Source organism: Arachis stenosperma, chromosome 5 (assembly GCF_014773155.1).
Source record: "Arachis stenosperma cultivar V10309 chromosome 5, arast.V10309.gnm1.PFL2, whole genome shotgun sequence".
Classification (NCBI taxonomy): domain Eukaryota; kingdom Viridiplantae; phylum Streptophyta; class Magnoliopsida; order Fabales; family Fabaceae; genus Arachis; species Arachis stenosperma.
Genome location: NC_080381.1, coordinates 59,911,262 through 59,929,693, shown reverse-complemented (window position 1 = coordinate 59,929,693; position 18,432 = coordinate 59,911,262). Strand labels below are relative to the sequence as shown.

Below are 18,432 nucleotides of genomic sequence, written 5' to 3'. Positions count from 1 at the left end.
AAGAATCTTCACCAGTGTTTGGAATTCCAACAGCCTCCGGGGTCCCAAACTAGGCGCAGAGAGCCTTCAAGTAAGCTAAAGCAAGTAACAAGGCCCCAAGAGTATTGATTTCTAGATTGAATTCCGGGGTCCCAAACCTTGGTTTTGCACCCATCTTCTTGTTGAGCAAGATTGTTCCATCCGGGTGGTAAGCAGTCTGAATTCTCATTGAAGCAGCCAAACAACTTCCTAGACCCATTCAGCTGAGCTCTATACCAACCTTTGTGTTTAAACTTTGAGCTTCCAACCATAATGAACCTTGCAGGAAAATTCTTACCACTGACCATCTTCCTTTTACTCTTAATGCCACAAAGAGCTCTAAGTTGACCATCCGTCTCCAGTAGCCCATATTCAAGTGGGATTAGAAAGCTAAGGGATATGAATTTTACCCACTTGAATGTTTTGAAGGATGATGGCAACTTAGGGGGAGGGGTCTCCAATAACTTTGGCAAGGTGATTTCAAGCTCCACTCCCTTGTGCTCTTTGACAACTTCCACTCTTTGCAAACTTCTTTGATTTCAACCTCTTCCTCTTGGTAGCTTTCTTCTAATTCAAACTCTTCTTCATTAATTACCAAGGGCATGGGAGGTTGTGCTTCTTCTTCTTTAATTTCCATATCTTGATCAACCTCTTCCAAGTCTTCAACTATGATATGCCTTGGAGGTTGTACACCCTCATCAGCATCAATTTCAATCGCCTTGGAAGGATGCTCTATAACTTGACTTGCCCATGGAGGTTCAGCATCTCCTAAGTCTTCAACCACTGCTTCTTCTTCCTCTTCAATAATTCCGGCTTCCTCCACTTGTTCCAGTACAAATTCATGCTCCTTACTGTCCACTGGAGTTTCTAATGTCTCCTTCATGCTACGTTCTTCATTAGATTGTCCACATGAAGCCATGGGGGTTCCTTGAGTGTCCGAACGTCGGGAAGCTAATTGATTTATCACTTGCTCCAATTGATGAAGGGTTGCATGAAATTGATCTACTGATTCCTTGAGGCGAGCCTGTGATTCTTGGGTCGATCCAAATTTGGCAGTGGTGGTTCTTGGGAGTAATTGGGGTGGAATTGGGGTGGTTCTACATATGGTTCATACGGTTCATAGGGTGGTTGGTATGGTGGATATGGGTTAGGGTCATATGGAGGTAAGTGGCGGAAAGGGGCTTGTGAGTGTGGTGGTTCAAAGTCATGTTGAGGATATCTATCATTTTGGTATGCATTGTAGAGTGGTCTTTATCTGTGATATCTAGGAGGGTGTTGTTGCCTAAAGGGTTGATCAGATCCACTTGGCTCCATCCATCTTTGATTGCTTTGACCTTGATGCATATTCCTGTTATAGCTTCCTCTTCCTGCAACATAGTTATAACCAGACTCATAGCCAAAGGGGTGAGAGTTCATAGTAGTGAGAGAAAATAAAAATAGAAACTAACAAAAAGAAAGTATTTTGAAAAAATATTTGATTTTTTTTTGAAAAATATTTACAATAACCAATAATAAGGCACACGTTTGCAATTCCCCGGCAACGGCGCCATTTTGAAGAACAGAAGATTGATGGTTTAGAAGTTATAGTAAACTCTCGTTGTAAGTATAGTTACTAAACCAAGCAATCAACCTTTCTTACAAACGTTTTGGTTGTCACAAGTAACAAACCCTTTTAAAATTGATAACCGAGTATTCAAACCTCGGGTCGTCTTCTCAAAGAATTGCAGGGAGGTATATTCTTATTATTGGTTATGGGTTTTGTAAATTGGGGTTTTTGAAAGTGAAGAACAAGTAAATTAAATGACAAATAAAATAAATAATTAACTATAAAATAAACTCTTGGCAAGATATGAAAATTCGGAAGGCCTATCCTAGTTACTCCTATGAGAATGAAAGTTAATCCTACTTAGTTAACCTTTGCGTAAGCAAGCAAAAGTCAAGTGAACTAATTGGTTAGATTTTCCAAGTCCTAGCCAACTCCTACGGAAAGACTAGAGTTAGTGGAATTCAAATTAATTAGCCGACATAACAATCAATCATGAATAGTTGATAACTCAAGAGCTTCTAGTTAATCAATTAAAGCCAAAAGGGAATAAAATCTACTTGAATGAAAATAATTTGGATAAAGCCCAAGCATCAATAACATGAATTAGAGAAAATAATCATAAGTCTGAAATACTTCAAATTATATTAATTAAGAAAATCCCAACATGAATGGCTCATAAGCCAAATAGGCAATATATGTAATACAAACATTAAATCATCTGAGAGTAAAAGAGAAAATAAATAAAAACAGGAATATTGAACCTGATATGAAGATGAAATAATCCTGAAGTGAAAAGAAATCCTAATCCTAAAATAAATTCTAATCCTAATCCTAATCCTAAGAGAGAGGAGAGAACCTCTCTCACTAAAAACTACATCTAAAACTATGAAAAGTGAATTATGAAAAGCATGATAATGAATTAATGGATTCTCCCACTTTATAGCCTCTAATCTGTGTTTTCTGGGACAAAAACTGGGTCAGAAACAGCCCAGAAATCGCTGTTTACGAATTTAGCTACACTACGATGCGTCCGCCTGGATCAGGCGTTCGCGTCTCCTAGCGGTATGGCCACTATGGCAATTATATATCAAATCAAAGCCACAGACGTTAGCTTTCCAACGCAACTAGATCCGCGTCATTTGGACCTCTGTAGCTCAAGTTATGTCCATTTGAGTACAAAGAGGTCAGGCTGACAACTTAGCAGTTTCTTCAACTTCTTGCATTCTTTCCACTTTTGCATGCTTCCTTTCGATCCTCTAAGCCATTCCTGCCCTATAATCCCTGAAATCACTTAACACATGTATCAAGGCATCGAATGGTAATAAAGGATAATTAAATTTAATATTTCTAAAGCATAGAAAACATGTTTTCACATATATCATATCATGAGGAAGGAATTGTAAAACCATGCAAATAGTATGAATAAGTGTGCAAAGGCTTGATAAAAACCACTCAATTGAGCACAAGATAAACCATTAAATAGGGTTTATCAACCATTCATCAGGGGGCTCTTTAAACAAGAAGAAGACCATTGAAGAAGTCATAGATGTCATAGAGACTGTGGCTGAGAATGACTACTTCTATGCTTCTGAAAGAAGCAACACTCGAGGAGTGATGAAGCTGAACCACATGGATGCACTGCTGGCTCAAACAAGATGATCATCAAGCAGTTAGTGGATCTTACCAAGAAGGTGGAAGAAAACCAAGTTGCAGCAGTCATCACTTTATTACCAGCTGATGAGCGGATAATTTATACGCTTTTTGGCATTGTTTTTAGGTAGTTTTTAGTATGATCTAGTTACTTTTAGGGATGTTTTCATTAGTTTTTAAGATAAGTTCACATTTCTGGACTTTACTATGAGTTGTGTGTTTTCTGTTATTTCAGGTATTTTTTGGCTGAAATTGAGGGACCTGAGCAAAACTCTGATAAGAAGGCTGACAAGGACTGCTGATGCTGTTGGATTTTAACCTCCCTGCACTCGAAATAGGTTTTCTGGAGCTACAGAACTTTAAATGGCCCGCTCTCAAAAGCGTTGGAAAGTAGACATCCAGAGCTTTCCAGCAATATATAATAGTCCATTTATTCGAGATTTGACGATGTAAACTGGCGCTCAATGCCAGTTTCATGCTGCATTCTGGAGTCAAACACCAGAACACGTCACGAACCAGAGTTTAACGCCAAAAACATGTTACAACTTGGCGTTCAACTCCAAGATAAGCCTCAGCTCGTGTAGAGATCAAGCTCAGCCCAAGCACACACCATGTGGGTCCCAGAAGTGGATTTCTGCATCAATTACTTACTTCTGTAAACCCTAGTAGCTAGTCTAGTATAAATAGGACTTTTTACTATTGTATAGATATCTTTGGTCTCAGTTTTATTTTATTATTCATCTTAGGAGACTATTGATCACGTTTTGGGGGCTGGCCATTCGGCCATGCTTGAACCTTATCACTTATGTATTTTTAATGGTGGAGTTTCTACACACCATAGATTAAGGGTGTGGAGCTCTGCTGTACCTCAAGTTTCAATGCAATTACTACTATTTTCTATTCAATTCCGCTTGTTCTTATTTTAAGATATTCGTTGCACTTTAACATGAAGAATGTGATGATCCATGACACTCATCATTCTCACCTATGAACGCATGACTGACAACCACTTCCGTTCTACCTTAGACCGGGCGCATATCTCTTGGATTCCTTAATCAGAATCTTCGTGGTATAAGCTAGAATTGGTGGCATTCATGGGAATCCGAAAGGTCTAACCTTGTCTGTGGTATTCCGAGTAGGATTCCGGGATTGAATGATTGTGACGAGCTTCAAACTCGCGATTGTTGGGCGTGATGACAAACGCAAAAGAATCAAGGGATTCTATTCCAACATGATCGAGAACCGACAGATGATTAGCCGTGCTGTGACAGAGCATTTGGACCATTTTCACTGAGAGGATGGGATGTAGCCATTGACAACGGTGATGCCCTACATACAGCTTGCCATGGAAAGGAATAAGAAGGATTGAAGGAAGACAGTAGGAAAGCAGAGATCCAACAGGGACAAGCACCTCCACACACTTATCTGAAATTTCCACCAATGAATTACATGAGTAACTCTATCTTTATTTTCTGTTTTATTTAATATTCAAAAACCCAATAATCAATTATTATCCGCCTGACTGAGATTTACAAGATGACCATAGCTTGCTTCATACCAACAATATCTGTGGGATCGACCCTTACTCACTAAGTAAGGTTTACTTGGACGACCCAGTACACTTGCTGGTTAGTTTGTGCGGAATTGTTACAAAGTGATTCATGTTTGAGAGCACCAAGTCTTTGGAGCCATGTTGATGATCACAATTTCGTCCACCACCAGCTCAAGAAGGAGTGAATGCAGGAGAGAAGGTGATTGGGAACAAGCCAATTATGTTGCAACTTCACCCAGACAGACCCATGATCCATACTCCAAAACTTATAATTCAAGTTGGAGAAACCACCCTAATTTTAGGTGGGGAAACCACAAGACCAAGGCCAAGACCAGAGAGCCACAACCACAATCCCAACAACAATGCAACTGACCAACATCCCTCACAGAGATCCTATCTTGAAGATCTTATGTAAAGAAGTCCAAGACAATAGAGTGTTCAAGGATGAAGTACGAGCTAATATCAAAAACCAGGGAGACACCATCAAGAAGCTAGAGTCCCAAGTGGGGTATCTATCTCAATAGTTTCCCAAACCTACTGATAGTTTCCCAAGTGACACAGAGAAGAACCCAAGAGGAGAAACAAAGAAAGTAAGGTGGGAAGAATGCAAGATGATCACTTCCCAAGTGACACAGAGAAGAACCCAGAGGAGAAACAAAGAAAGTAAGGTGGGAAGAATGCAAGATGATCACTATAAGTTTTCCCAAGTGACACAGAGAAGAACCCAAGAGGAGAAACAAAGAAAGTAAGGTGGGAAGAATGCAAGATGATCACTATAAGTGATGAGAGGAGTGTGGAGAAGTACACACACAAATAGAACACTTCCAAGACAATCCAAAGGAAAAGCATGAAGGGAGAAATCAAAGCCCCCATCCCACACACAGGGAGGAGCTAAAGAAAGGGGAGACCCTGAACCCATATGCACCCTTTCCCCAAAGTCTCAAAGGTGGTGTAGCAAGGAGAATGTATTCAAGGTTCCTCGACATGTTTGCATCTCTTGATGTAAATATACCATTCATTAAGGCCCTCCACCAGATGCCCTCCTACATCAAGTACATAAAGGAGCTGTTGGCCAAAAAGAATTCACTAAAGGGTGGGCAAACAATAATGACGAACAGGGAGTACAGTGCTCTCATTCAAACAGAGCCACCTACAAAAGAAGGACCCAGGTAGTTTCACATCCCTGTGCTATAGGAGAGACAATGATGATAAGGGACTCTGTGACTTGGGAGCAAGCATCAATTAATGCCTCTATCCCTCATGAAAAAGCTTCAAATCAATGAGCTAACACCCACGGACGTAATCATCAAATGGCTGACAAAACTCAAAATAGGCAATAAGAGTGGTGAAAAGTGTTAGTGAAGGTTGGGAACTACTTCCTGCCCACAGACTTTGTATCCTGGAGATGGAAGAGAATCCCATCCATCCCATCATCCTGGGGAGGCCATTCTTAGCCACAGCCAGGGCGCTTATAGATGTGGAGCGAGGAGAGCTAGTATTGAGGATACACGATGAACAGCTCACTTCAAGTTTTCAAACCCTCACAGAAGCAGATCATGATAACAAAAAGTCAAAGGAAGAGCACAATAAAGAGTGATGGAAGAGACAAGCACGGGAGCACAAGCACCACACCTGAGAACCCTTATGGTTGACAAGCAATGTGGTCAGAAGGAGCAACAGCCAAGCGTAACCAAGAGGAGCTACACCCACCAGAGTCATATGAGACAAGCAAAAAAAACCCCCCACTCTACCTTTCCATATTCTAATATCTGTTCATTCCATCTCTTGTCCTTCTTTCTTCCAAATTCTTCCAAACTTCACATTACCAATTCCGACCAGGCATCGTCGAGCTCGAAAAGAAGAAAAGGAAAGGAGCCTTGGAGCAGCTCCTTTTGATGAGAAGAAATTTAGAACCTTTTACCATGCATTACAATTTGGGTGGATGGCTGAGAAAGAAATCATATATGAGTTAGGCTTCCAAGTCACAAAAACTGAGTGCCCCGAAATCACAGAGAAGGTGGTAAACGAAGATGGGAGCTCCTCACTGATTCGGTTACAAGAGTAAACACAACTCTTGTAAGAGAGTTCTATGCAAACGCGATCAGATATGATAAGGCAGATGAATCCTATACAGCTTCGTAAGAGGGATGACAGTGGATTTTTAGTCCCATGAACATCATGAGGGTGCTAAAGCTACGAATCATACCATTGCAGAAGAGAGCTATCAATCAAGAATAGATAGCAGTCCAACTATGGACTTGATGTTAGAGATATTTGCATACAAGGAGCGAATTGATGAGCGGATAATTATACGCTTTTGGCATTATTTATGTTGTTTTAGTAAAATCTAGCTACTTTTAGGGATGTTTTATTAGTTTTATGCAAAATTCACATTTCTGGATTTTACTATGAGTTTGTGTGTTTCTCTGTGATTTCAGGTATTTTCTGGCTGAAATCGAGGGACCTGAGCAAAAATCTGATAGGAGGCTGAAAAAGGACTACAGATGCTGTTGGATTGACCTCCTTGCACTCGAGATGGATTTTCTGGAGCTACAGAACTCCAAATGGCGTGTTCTAAATTGAGTTGGAAAGTAGACATCCAGGGCTTTCCAGCAATATATGATAGTTTATACTTATTCGAGTTTAGATGAACGCCAGTTCCATGCTGCATTCTGGAGTAAAATGCCAGAAACACGTCACAAACCAGAGTTAAACGCCAAAAATACGTTACAACTTGGCATTTAACTCCAAGAGAAGCCTCTTCACGTGTAAAGCTCAAGCTCAGCCCAAGCACACACCAAAGTGGGCCCTGGAAGTGGATTTCTGACTTAGACTTATTTTGTAAACCTAGTAGCTAGTTTAGTGTAAATAGAACTTTTACTATGTACTAGGGGTCTGTCTTTTGACCAGGTATTTTTCCCTATTTTTGAATTCATATGTCATTTAGGGAGGTTGGCCATTTGGCCATGCCATAGACCTTGTTCTATGTATTTTCAACGGTGGAGTTTCTACACCCATAGATTAAGGTGTGGAGCTATGCTATTCCTCGAGTATTAATGCAAATTACTACTATCTTCTATTCAATTCACGCTTATTCTTATTCTAAGATATCCATTCGCACCCAAGAACCTGATGAATGTGATGATTATGTGACGCTCATCACCATTCTCACTTATGAACGTGTGCCTGACAACCACTTCGTTTTACATGCAAATAAGCTTGAATGAATATCTCTTGGATTCCTTAATCAGAATCTTTGTGGTATAAGCTAGAACCCATTGGCAGCATTCTTGAGAATCCAGAAGTCTAAACCTTGTCTGTGGTATTCTGAGTAGGATTCAGGGATTGAATGACTGTGACGAGCTTCAAACTCGTGACTGTAAGGCGTGGTCACAACGCAAAAGGATAGTAAATCCTATTCTTAAATGATCGAGAACCGACAGATGATTAGTTGTGCGGTGACAGTGCACCTGGACCATTTTCACTGAGAGGACGGATGGTAGCCATTGACAACGGTGATCCCCCAACATACAGCTTGCCATGGAAAGGAGTAAGAATGATTGGATGAAAGCAGTAGGAAAGCAGAGATTCAGAAGGAACACAGTATCTTCATGAGCTTATCTGAAATTCCACCAGTGAATTAATAAGTATCTCTATCTTTATTTTATGCTTTATTTATCTTTATATTCAAAAACCATTATAACCATTATAATCCGCCTGACTGAGATTTACAAGATGACTTAGCTTGCTTCATACCAACAATCTCCGTGGGATCGACCCTTACTCACGTAAGGTTTATTACTTGGACGACCTAGTGCACTGCTGGTTAGTTGTGCGAAGTGTGAAGAATGTGTGTGAACCATAGTATTGTGCACCAAGTTTTTTGGAGCCATTACTAGGAATATTCGAGTTGTGAAAAGTATGAGTCACAATTTTGCCTATCAAGTTTTTCGCGTCGTTGCCGGGGATTGTTTGAGTTTGGACAACTGACAGTTCATCTTGTTGCTAAGATTAGGTAATTTTCTTTCAAAAAGTTTTCAAAAATCTTTCAAAAATTTTTTTACTTGTTTTCATTTTCCAAAAAGAAATTTTCAAAAAATCCAAAAAATTAATAAAATCAAAAAAATCAAAAAATTATTTTGTGTTTCTTGTTTGAGTCTTGAGTCAATTTTTAAGTCTGGTGTCAATTGCATGTTTTTAAAATTTATGCATTTTTTCGAAAAATTCATGCATGGTGTTCTTCATGATCTTCAAGTTGTTCTTGATAAATCTTCTTGTTTGATCTTCATGTTTTCTTGTTTGTGTCTTTTGTTGTTTTTCTTATGCATTTTTGCATTCATAGTGTCTAAACATGGAAAATTTGTAAGTTTGGTGTCTTGCATGTTTTCTTGTCTTGAAAAATTCAAAAATAAAAAAAAATATCTTTCCCTTATTTTACTCAAAAATTCAAAATCTTTGGGTTGACTTAGTCAAAAATTTTTAAAATTAGTGTTTTTGTTATTCAAGTCAAGATTTCAATTTTAAAAATCTTATCTTTCCAAAACTCTTTCAAAAATAAAATCTTTTTCATTTTTCTTTTATATTTTCAAAAATATTTTAAAATTGATTTTCAAAATCTCTTCTTAAGTTTATTTCATAGTTTTCGAAAACTTTACTAACAATTAATGTAATTGATTCAAAAATTTGAAGTTTGTTACTTTCTTGATAAGAAAGGTTCAATTGTTAAATTCTAGAATCATATCTTTTAGTTCTTGTTAGTCAAGTAATCAATTTTAATTTTAAAAATCAATCTTTTTAATCTCTTTTTCAAATCTTTTTTTAAAACAAATTCAATCATATCTTTTTAATCATATCTTTTTCAATCATATCTTTTTTCAAAATCAATTTCAAAAAATCTTTTCTAACTTCTTGTCTTTTCAAAATTGATTTTCAAATCTTTTTCAACTAACTAATTGACTTTTTGTTTGTTTTACTATTTCTTATCTTTTTCAAAACCACCTAAATACTTTCCTCTCTCTAATTTTCGAAAATCACCTCCCTCTTTTTCAAAATTCTTTTAATTAACTAATTGTTTCAAATTTTAAATTTTATTTTATTTCTTCTCTTAATTTTCGAAAATCACTAACCTTTTTTTCAAAAATAATTTTCGAAATTCTCTCCCTCTCTCTCTTTCTATTTATTTTATTTAATTACTAACACTTCTCTTCTCAAAATATGAACCCCTCCCTTATCTATGTTCGAATTTTTCTTTTTCTTCCTTCATTCTTATTCTTATACTCACATAAAGTAATCTCTATACTGTGACATAGAGAATTCCTCTTCTTTTCTGTTCTCTTCTTTTTCACATGAGCAGGAGCAAGGATAAGAACATTCTTGTTGAAGCTGATCCGGAACCTGAAAGGACTCTAAAAAGGAAGCTAAGAGAAGCTATAACACAACATTCTGAAGAGAACTTTACTGAAATTTTCGAAAAGAAGTAGAGATGGCCAAACCCAATAGCAATGGTGGAGGTGCAAGAAAGGTGCTTGGTGACTTTACTACACCAAATTCCAACTTCCATGGAAGAAGCATCTCAATCCCTGCAATTGGAGCAAACAATTTGAGATAAAGCTTCAATTAGTTTCTCTGATGCAACAGAATTGCAAGTTTTATGGACTGAAGAGAGAACTTTTGCGTGGTCAAGAATTCAGAATAAATTCCCGTTGCAAGTATAGCTTCTAAACCAACAAAAGTCCTTTCTTACAAACGTTTTGGTTGTCACAAGTAACAAAACCAATAAAAATAATTAACCAAAGTATTCAAACCTCGGGTCGTCTTCTCAAGGAATTACAGGGAGGTGTGTTTTATTATTGGTTATGGAAAATAGTGTTTTAGGTTTTGAAAAGGGTTTTTGAGCAGAAGAATTAGATTGCAAGAATTAATAAATTAATAACTAATAAAACTCTTGGCAAGGTATGAAAATTAGAAGTCCTATCCCAATTATACTTATCAACGGTGATGAGAATTATGTTTTTACTCTTACTTGGTTAACCTTTACTAAATAAAGGAAAGTCAAGTGGACTAATCATTTTGATCCTCAGGTCCTAGTCAATTCCTAAGGAAAGATTAGAGTTATTGGAATGCGATTCGATTAGCAAAAATAACAATTATCAATCACGATGAGTTTGATAACTCAAGAGTCTCTAATTAATTAACCAAAGCCAAAAGGGGAAAATAAATCATAAATAGAGCAAAACAATCCTGGGTATGAAATACTTCAAATTATATTAAACAGAAAATTAGATTGAACATAGAATTCCATAAACCAAATTGGCAACATCAAGTAATCAACTAAAGTAATAAATAAAAGTAGAAAATAAATTAAAGGAACATTGAACCTGTGGTTTGAAAAAATATTCCTAATTTCTAAAAATCCTAATCCTAATCCTAAGAGAGAGGAGAGAACCTCTCTCCCTAAAAACTACATCTAATCCTAAAATTGTGAGTAATGATTCAATCATTCATTCTGCTCCACTCCCAGCCTCTAATTTGTGTTTTTTGGGCTAAGAACTGGGTCAAAAATAGCCCAGAAATCACTACCAACGCTTTCTGGTTCGTACAGGTCGCAGCAAGGTGACGCGGAGGCGTCGTCCACGCGTTTGCATGGATTGAGATTTGCAGCTGCGATGCGTGCGCGTCATCCATGCGTCCGCGTCGCCTAACTTCAAGGCAGCTATGGCAAACTATATATAGTTGCGAAGACCCGGATGTTAGCTTTCCAACGCAACTGAAACCGCATCATTTGGATCTTTGTAGCTCAAGTTATAGTCGGTTTAGTGCGAGAGGGTCAGGTTGACAGCTTTGCAGTTCCTTCAACTTCTTGTATTCCTTCCACTTTTGCATGCTCCTTTCCATCCTCTAAGCCATTCTTACCCTGTAATCTCTGAAATCACTTAACACACATGTCAAGGCATCAAATGGTAATAAGAGAAGATTAAACATATCAAAATTAAGACCAAAGAAGCATGTTTTCAATCATAGCACAGAATTAGGAAGGAAAACGTAAACTCATGCGAATCATATGAATAAGTGTATGAAAGATTGATAAAATCCACTCAATTGAGCATAATATAAACCATAAAATAGTGGTTTATCAACCTCTCCACACTTAAATATTAGCATGTCCTCATGCTAAGCTCAAGAGAAGCTATAAAGAAGTGAAGAGGAATGATAGAGAGTATGCAATGCAACCTATCTATGTGAATGCAACTACATGCAAAATGTTTCTACCTACTTGGTTAAAAGTAAAAAAGTTCTCTAAGACAAATATGAACCAAATTCCACTAATTCAAATCGTACAATAAAAAGCAAGTAAACTTGTAAGAAGATAGCTCATGAAAGCAGGGAACATAGAATCAAGCATTGAACCCTCACTGATAGTGTATATCACTCTAATCGCTCAAGTGTCTAGGGTCAATCACTCTACTCTTTCCTAGTCATGCTTTCTAAACCTTGTTCTTCATCTAACCAATCAACAAATATTTAGCATACCAATGCAAACATCATGAGGTCTTTTCAGGGTAATGGGGCTGAGGTAAAGGTAAGGATATATATATAAGGCTAAGTGAGCTAACAAAGTGAATCCTTGATTAGTCTAAGATCTTACCTAACATATACATACTTTATATAATTTAAAATACTTTACCTAGCTACCCAAAATTTTCCCACTTTTGTATTACATGCTCATGTATCAAACTTATTTTTGAATTTTGTCCCATGTGCATTGATTCTTTTTATTTGCATTTGGGGTAATATTTTTTTGTATCCCTTATTTAATTACTTGATAAAAAATTTTTATATATTTTTTTATTTTTTTATCAATGCACATGGTAATTTAATTATTTTGATTTCACATGAGCATGCTTCCCAAATTTTCAAATAACTTATTCAATTTAATTCCCTACTTTTTCTATCATCTCATGTTCCCATAAAATTCCCCATACTTAAATTATACACAATATCTATCTTAAGCTAACCAAAGATTCAACTTGGGATTTTTATTTTGTTTTTCTTCTTAAGGTTAGTAATGTGTTTATAAAATGAAGGAGGATTAAAAAGGCTCAAGGGGGCTAACAAGGGTGATGTAAAAGGTAGGCTTATTTGGGATAAGTGAGCAAAAATTCAAATAATGGCCTCAATCATATGCAAGCATGTAAATATACCAAACAATGGACATATAGATTGGAACAAAATCTAGATTGCAGTTATAGAGAAGGAAACACACAAGAATAAAATTCATGGTTTAAATAATGTAACCATGTAAATAAGCTCAAAATCTCACAGGTTGTGTGTTTTGGCTCAAAAATTATGTTCCAAATACAACTTCAAACAAATTTAACACGTATAAAATTTTAATTTAATTTTTTTAATTTAAATTAGTGAAATTTTTCAAAAATAGGGTCTTAAAAAGAAACTTATTATTTTTCAACCAAGTAGTACTTAAATGCAAATAATCAACTACACATGCAATCTATTATGCAATACAACAATGAACAAACAAAGAAAATAGATATTGGTATTGAGAAGAGAATAACTAACCTGTGGAGATCGGTATCGACCTCCCACACTTAAAGATTGCACCGTCTTTGGTGCATGCTAAGAGGTACAACTGGACGGGCTGCTCCAACTGATGTCTTTCTCTATAGATTGTGCAGATTGATTTGCCTGTCTCCCCATTAAGAAGCTTTCCCTTTCCCTTCCTCGGTGGCCATCCTGAAAGAAGAAAAAAAAGGAAAGTAACCCAAAAATAAAGATAAGAACATAAAGAAAATGTGGGTGTTAATACCAAATAATAAAGGTCTCAATTACATGATAGCTACAACATGCAAGTGAAAAAACAGTAAAAGCAAATGGTATATCAATAGTGCAAAAGTTGCAACAATTGGTAAGAGAGTGTGGGTAATGCAAGATAGTATAAGTGCATATCAATGCAAAAGGAATATCAGTATTATAAAAATTAGCATTAACTTATGAATAATAATACCCAATCAGAATAAAACAAGTCATGAAGCACCAGAATAATTCAAGAAAAGATGCAATAATTGAAGAAGAGAATTTTAACACCAATGGAAAAGAAAAAGAAAGTAAGAAAGGAGGAAGAAAGAAATAAGAAGGAAAGAAAATATTTAGATATGGGAAAGAAAAGATAAGATATTTGGCTCCTCTAGATAAGCTGTGCGCCGCTTGTGACGCGGACGTGTGAGTGACGCGTTCGTGCAGATAGCGCGTCTATGAAATGACACGGACGCGTCATCCACACGGTCGCGTGGATCGATTTGTGCCATTAGCGCGAGGGCAGCCTCGCGGTCGTGCAACTCTTTGTTTGAATTTCATATTGCCAAATCCTTGGGTGACGCGGTCGCATGGTTGACGTGATCGCGTTGATGGCCTAAATTTGAAAACAGCGCGGACGCGTGGGGCACGCATACGCGTGGAATGGCATGTGCTTCTAGCACGAGTCCAGCCCAATTCTAGCTCAACTTTTGGCCATACACCCTTTTTACGTCGATTTTGAGGCACGCGTTCGCGTGGGTGACGCGGACGCGTGGGAGGCATTTTGCCCACTTGACGCAGACGCATCAGTGATGCGATCGTGTGGACCAATTTGTGCCAGAGGCACACCTCCAGCCGCGCTTTCGCGTGACTCTCTGTTCAATCTTGTTTTCTTCCCAACGCACCTATGACGCGGACGCGTCGGCGACGCTATCGCGTCGCGTGCGATTTTTTATTATTATTATTATTTTGATGCATTATGCAGAATGCAATGAATGTTATGCAAAATTCCAGGTTCAATCAAAACTCAAAAACAAACAAAACAGACTATAATTAAAACTGAAAAAGGGACGATTATACCATGGTGGGTTGTCTCCCACCTAGCACTTTCAGTTAAAGTCCTTAAGTTGGACATTTGATGAGCTCCTTGTCATGGTGGCTTATGCTTGTACTGATGCAGGAATCTCCACCAATGTTTGGAATTCCAACAGCCTCCGGGGTCCCAAATGAGGCATGTAAAGCCCTTAGGTGAGTTCAAACAGGCTTTAAGGCTCCCGGGGTGTTGAATGTCAGAACAGACTCCAAGATCCCAAACTTTTCTTCTACACCCGTCTTTGTCTTGATCTACATTTTTTCAGTCGGGTGGTGAGTAGTCTGAATTCTCACTGCAATGACCAAACAGCTTCTGAGATCCTTTCAATTGAGCTTGACACCAATCCTTGCACCTTAAATTGAAGTGCGAAGCCTCATTGAATCTTGTACACCAACTCTGAGTGCGAGTCATTTCCCTTCTACTCTTAAAGCTGCAAAGAGCTCTATGCTGGCCATCTGTTTCAAGTAAACCATATTCAAGTGGAAAAGTAAAGATGAAAGCTATGGATTTTACCCAGTTGAGGTTTGTATTGGGTGGTAGTGGCCTTGGGATAGGTGTTTCCAGTGGTTCTGCAAGCTCTACTCCCTTGTGGTCTTTAGTGAATTCCTCTACTTCTTTGCAAATTTCTTCCATTTCAACCATGTCTTGATCAAAGTCATCGATATATTCCTCATCACTTGAGTCATAATTAGGAGGTTGAGAAAAGTCTACCTCTGCATCATCTTCGTATTCACTTGGAGAAGATTCTTCTATCTCAAAGACTTCACTTGCGGATGCAAGTTCGTTACTAAGAGATCTTGACTGGTGACTATCATCATCAAGAAAACTTGAGTCTTGGGTTATTCCGTCCAGTTCTTCATAAGATATCTGCATTGGAGGCTGTGCAAAGTCCTCTTTAGCGTCAATTGTAACATCCTTGACGGAGCCTTCCATGACTCTGTATTCTCGTGGAGATTCAGCATCTCCTAAATCTTCGACCAACTCTTCTTATTCTATAAAGACAACGTCCTCTACTTGTTCCAATACGAAATTATGCTCTATGCTGTTTACTGGAGCTTCTTGTGTCTTCTTCACGCTACGTTCTTCATTAGATTCTCCACATGAAGCCATAGGAATCTGTGAGTGTCTGAACGTCTGGAAGATAATTGATTTATTGCTTGCTCTAATTGATGAAGGGTTGCATTAAATTGGTCTACTAATTCTTCGAAGCGAACCTGTGATTCTTGGCTTGATAGATATGGACATGGTGCATAGGAGAGTGGTGGTTCTTGGGAGTAATTGGATTGGCGTTATGGCGGATAAGGATCATATGGTGGCGAATGGTAAAAAGAAGCTTGTGAGTGTGGTGGGTTAAGGTTATGTTGAAAGGATGGTCTCTGAGCATAGGGTGGGCTTGTTGGTAGCTACAAGGTGGTCCACCATATCTATCAGCTTGGTGTGCATTGTAGAATGGTCTCTGTCCATGATATCTAGGAGGGTGTTGTTGCCTAAAGGGTTAATCAGATCCTCTTGGTTCCATCCATCTTTGATTGCTTAGACCTTGATGCATAGTCCTGTTATAGCTTCTATTCCTTTCAACAAAAGTAGAACCAAACTCAAAGCGAGAGGGGTGAGAATTCATAGTAGCTATCAGAAATAAGAAGGGAAAACAAAAACAAATAAACAAGTAAAAGAAAAATATTTACAATAACCAATAATAAGGCACACGTTTGCAATTTCCCGGCAACGGCACCATTTTGAAGAGAGAACTTTTGCGTGGTCTAAAATTCAGAATAAATTTCCGTTGCAAGTATAGCTTCTAAACCAACAAACCTTTCTTACCAACGTTTTGGTTGTCACAAGTAACAAACCCAATAAAAATAATTAACCAAAGTATTCAAACCTCGGGTCATCTTCTCAAGAAATTACAGGGAGGTGTGTTTTATTATTGGTTATGGAAAATAGTGTTTTGAGTTTTGAAAAGGGTTTTTGAGCAGAAGAATTAGATTGCAAGAATTAATAAATTAATAACTAATAAAACTCTTGGCAAGGTATGAAAATTAGAAGTCCTATCCCAGTTATCCTTATCAACGGTGATGAGAATTATGTTTTTACTCCTACTTAGTTAACCTTTACTAAATAAAGGAAGGTCAAGTGGACTAATCAGTTTGATCCTCAGGTCCTAGTCAATTCCTAAAGAAAGACTAGAGTTATTGGAATGCGATTCGATTTGCGAAAATAACAATTATCAATCACGATGAGTTTGATAACTCAAGAGTCTCTAATTAATTAACCAAAGCCTGAAGGGAAAAATAATCATAAATAGAGCAAAACAATCCTGGATCTGAAATACTTCAAATTATATTAAACAGAAAATTAGATTGAACATAGAATTCCAAAAACTAAATTGGCAACATCAAGTAATCAACTAAAGTAATAAATAAAAGTAGAAAATAAATTAAAGGAACATTGAACCTGTGGTTTGAAGAAATATTCCTAATTTTTAAAAATCCTAATCCTAATCCTAAGAGAGAGGAGAGAACATCTCTCCCTAAAAACTACATCTAATCCTAAAATTGTGAGTAATGATTCAATCATTCATTCTGCTCCACTCCCAGCCTCTAATCTGTGTTTTCTTGGCCGAGAACTGGGTCAAAAACAGCCCAGAAATCACTCCCAGTTCTTTCTGGCTCATACAGATCGTGGCAAGGTGACGCGAAGGCGTCATCCACGCGTTTGCGTGGATTGAGATTTGAAGCTGCGACGCGTGCGCGTCATCCACGCGTTCGCGTCGCCTAACATCAAGGCAGCTATGGTAAATTATATATCGTTGCGAAGCCCGGATGTTAACTTTCCAACGCAACTAGAACCGCATCATTTAGACCTCTATAGCTCAAGTTATAGTCGTTTTAATGCGAGAGGGTCAGGCTGACAACTTTGCAGTTCCTTCAACTTCTTGTATTCCTTCCACTTTTGCATGCTTCCTTTCCATCCTCTAAGCCATTCTTGTCCTATAATCTCTGAAATCACTTAACACACATGTCAAGGCATCGAATGGCAATAAGAGAAGATTAAACATATCAAAATTAAGACCAAAGAAGCATGTTTTCAATCATAGCACAGAATTAGAAAGGAAAACGTAAACTCATGCGAATCATATGAATAAGTGTATGAAAGATTGATAAAATCCACTCAATTGAGCACAATATAAACAATAAAATAGTAATTTATCATGGACTTCCATCAGAAGATCCTTTTCAGTTCTTAACTGAATTCTTGCAGATCTGTGATATTGTTAAGACCAATGGAGTTGATCCCGAGGTCTATAAGCTTATGCTTTTTCCTTTTGCTGTAAGAGACAGAGCTAGAACATGGTTGGACTCTCAACCTAGAGATAGCCTGAACTCTTGGGATAAGCTGGTCACGACTTTCTTAGCCAAGTTCTTTCCTCCTCAAAAGCTGAGCAAGCTTAGATTGGATGTTCAAACCTTCAGACAGAAAGAAGGTGAATCCCTCTATGAAGCTTGGGAAAGATACAAGCAACTGACCAAAAAGTGTCCTTCTGACATGCTCTCAGAACGGACCATCCTGGATATATTCTATGATGGTCTGTCTGAATTGTCTAAGATGTCACTGGACCATTCTACAGGTGGATCCATTCACCTAAAGAAAACGCCTGCAGAAGCTCAAGAACTCATTGACATGGTTGCAAATAACCAATTCTTGTACACCTCTGAGAGGAATCCTGTGAGTAATGGGACACCTCAGAAAAAGGGAGTTCTT

General features: G+C 37.8%; 1 non-coding gene across 1 annotated transcript; it reads right to left on the bottom strand.

Annotated features, from left to right (window-relative positions):
• Nucleotides 1–18,114: 18,114 nt before the first annotated feature.
• LOC130984483 (small nucleolar RNA R71) lies at nt 18,115–18,218 on the bottom strand. The gene has a single exon (XR_009088418.1). It is a non-coding gene; the product is annotated as a small nucleolar RNA R71 (small nucleolar RNA).
• Between the last annotated feature and the right edge of the window lie 214 nt (nt 18,219–18,432).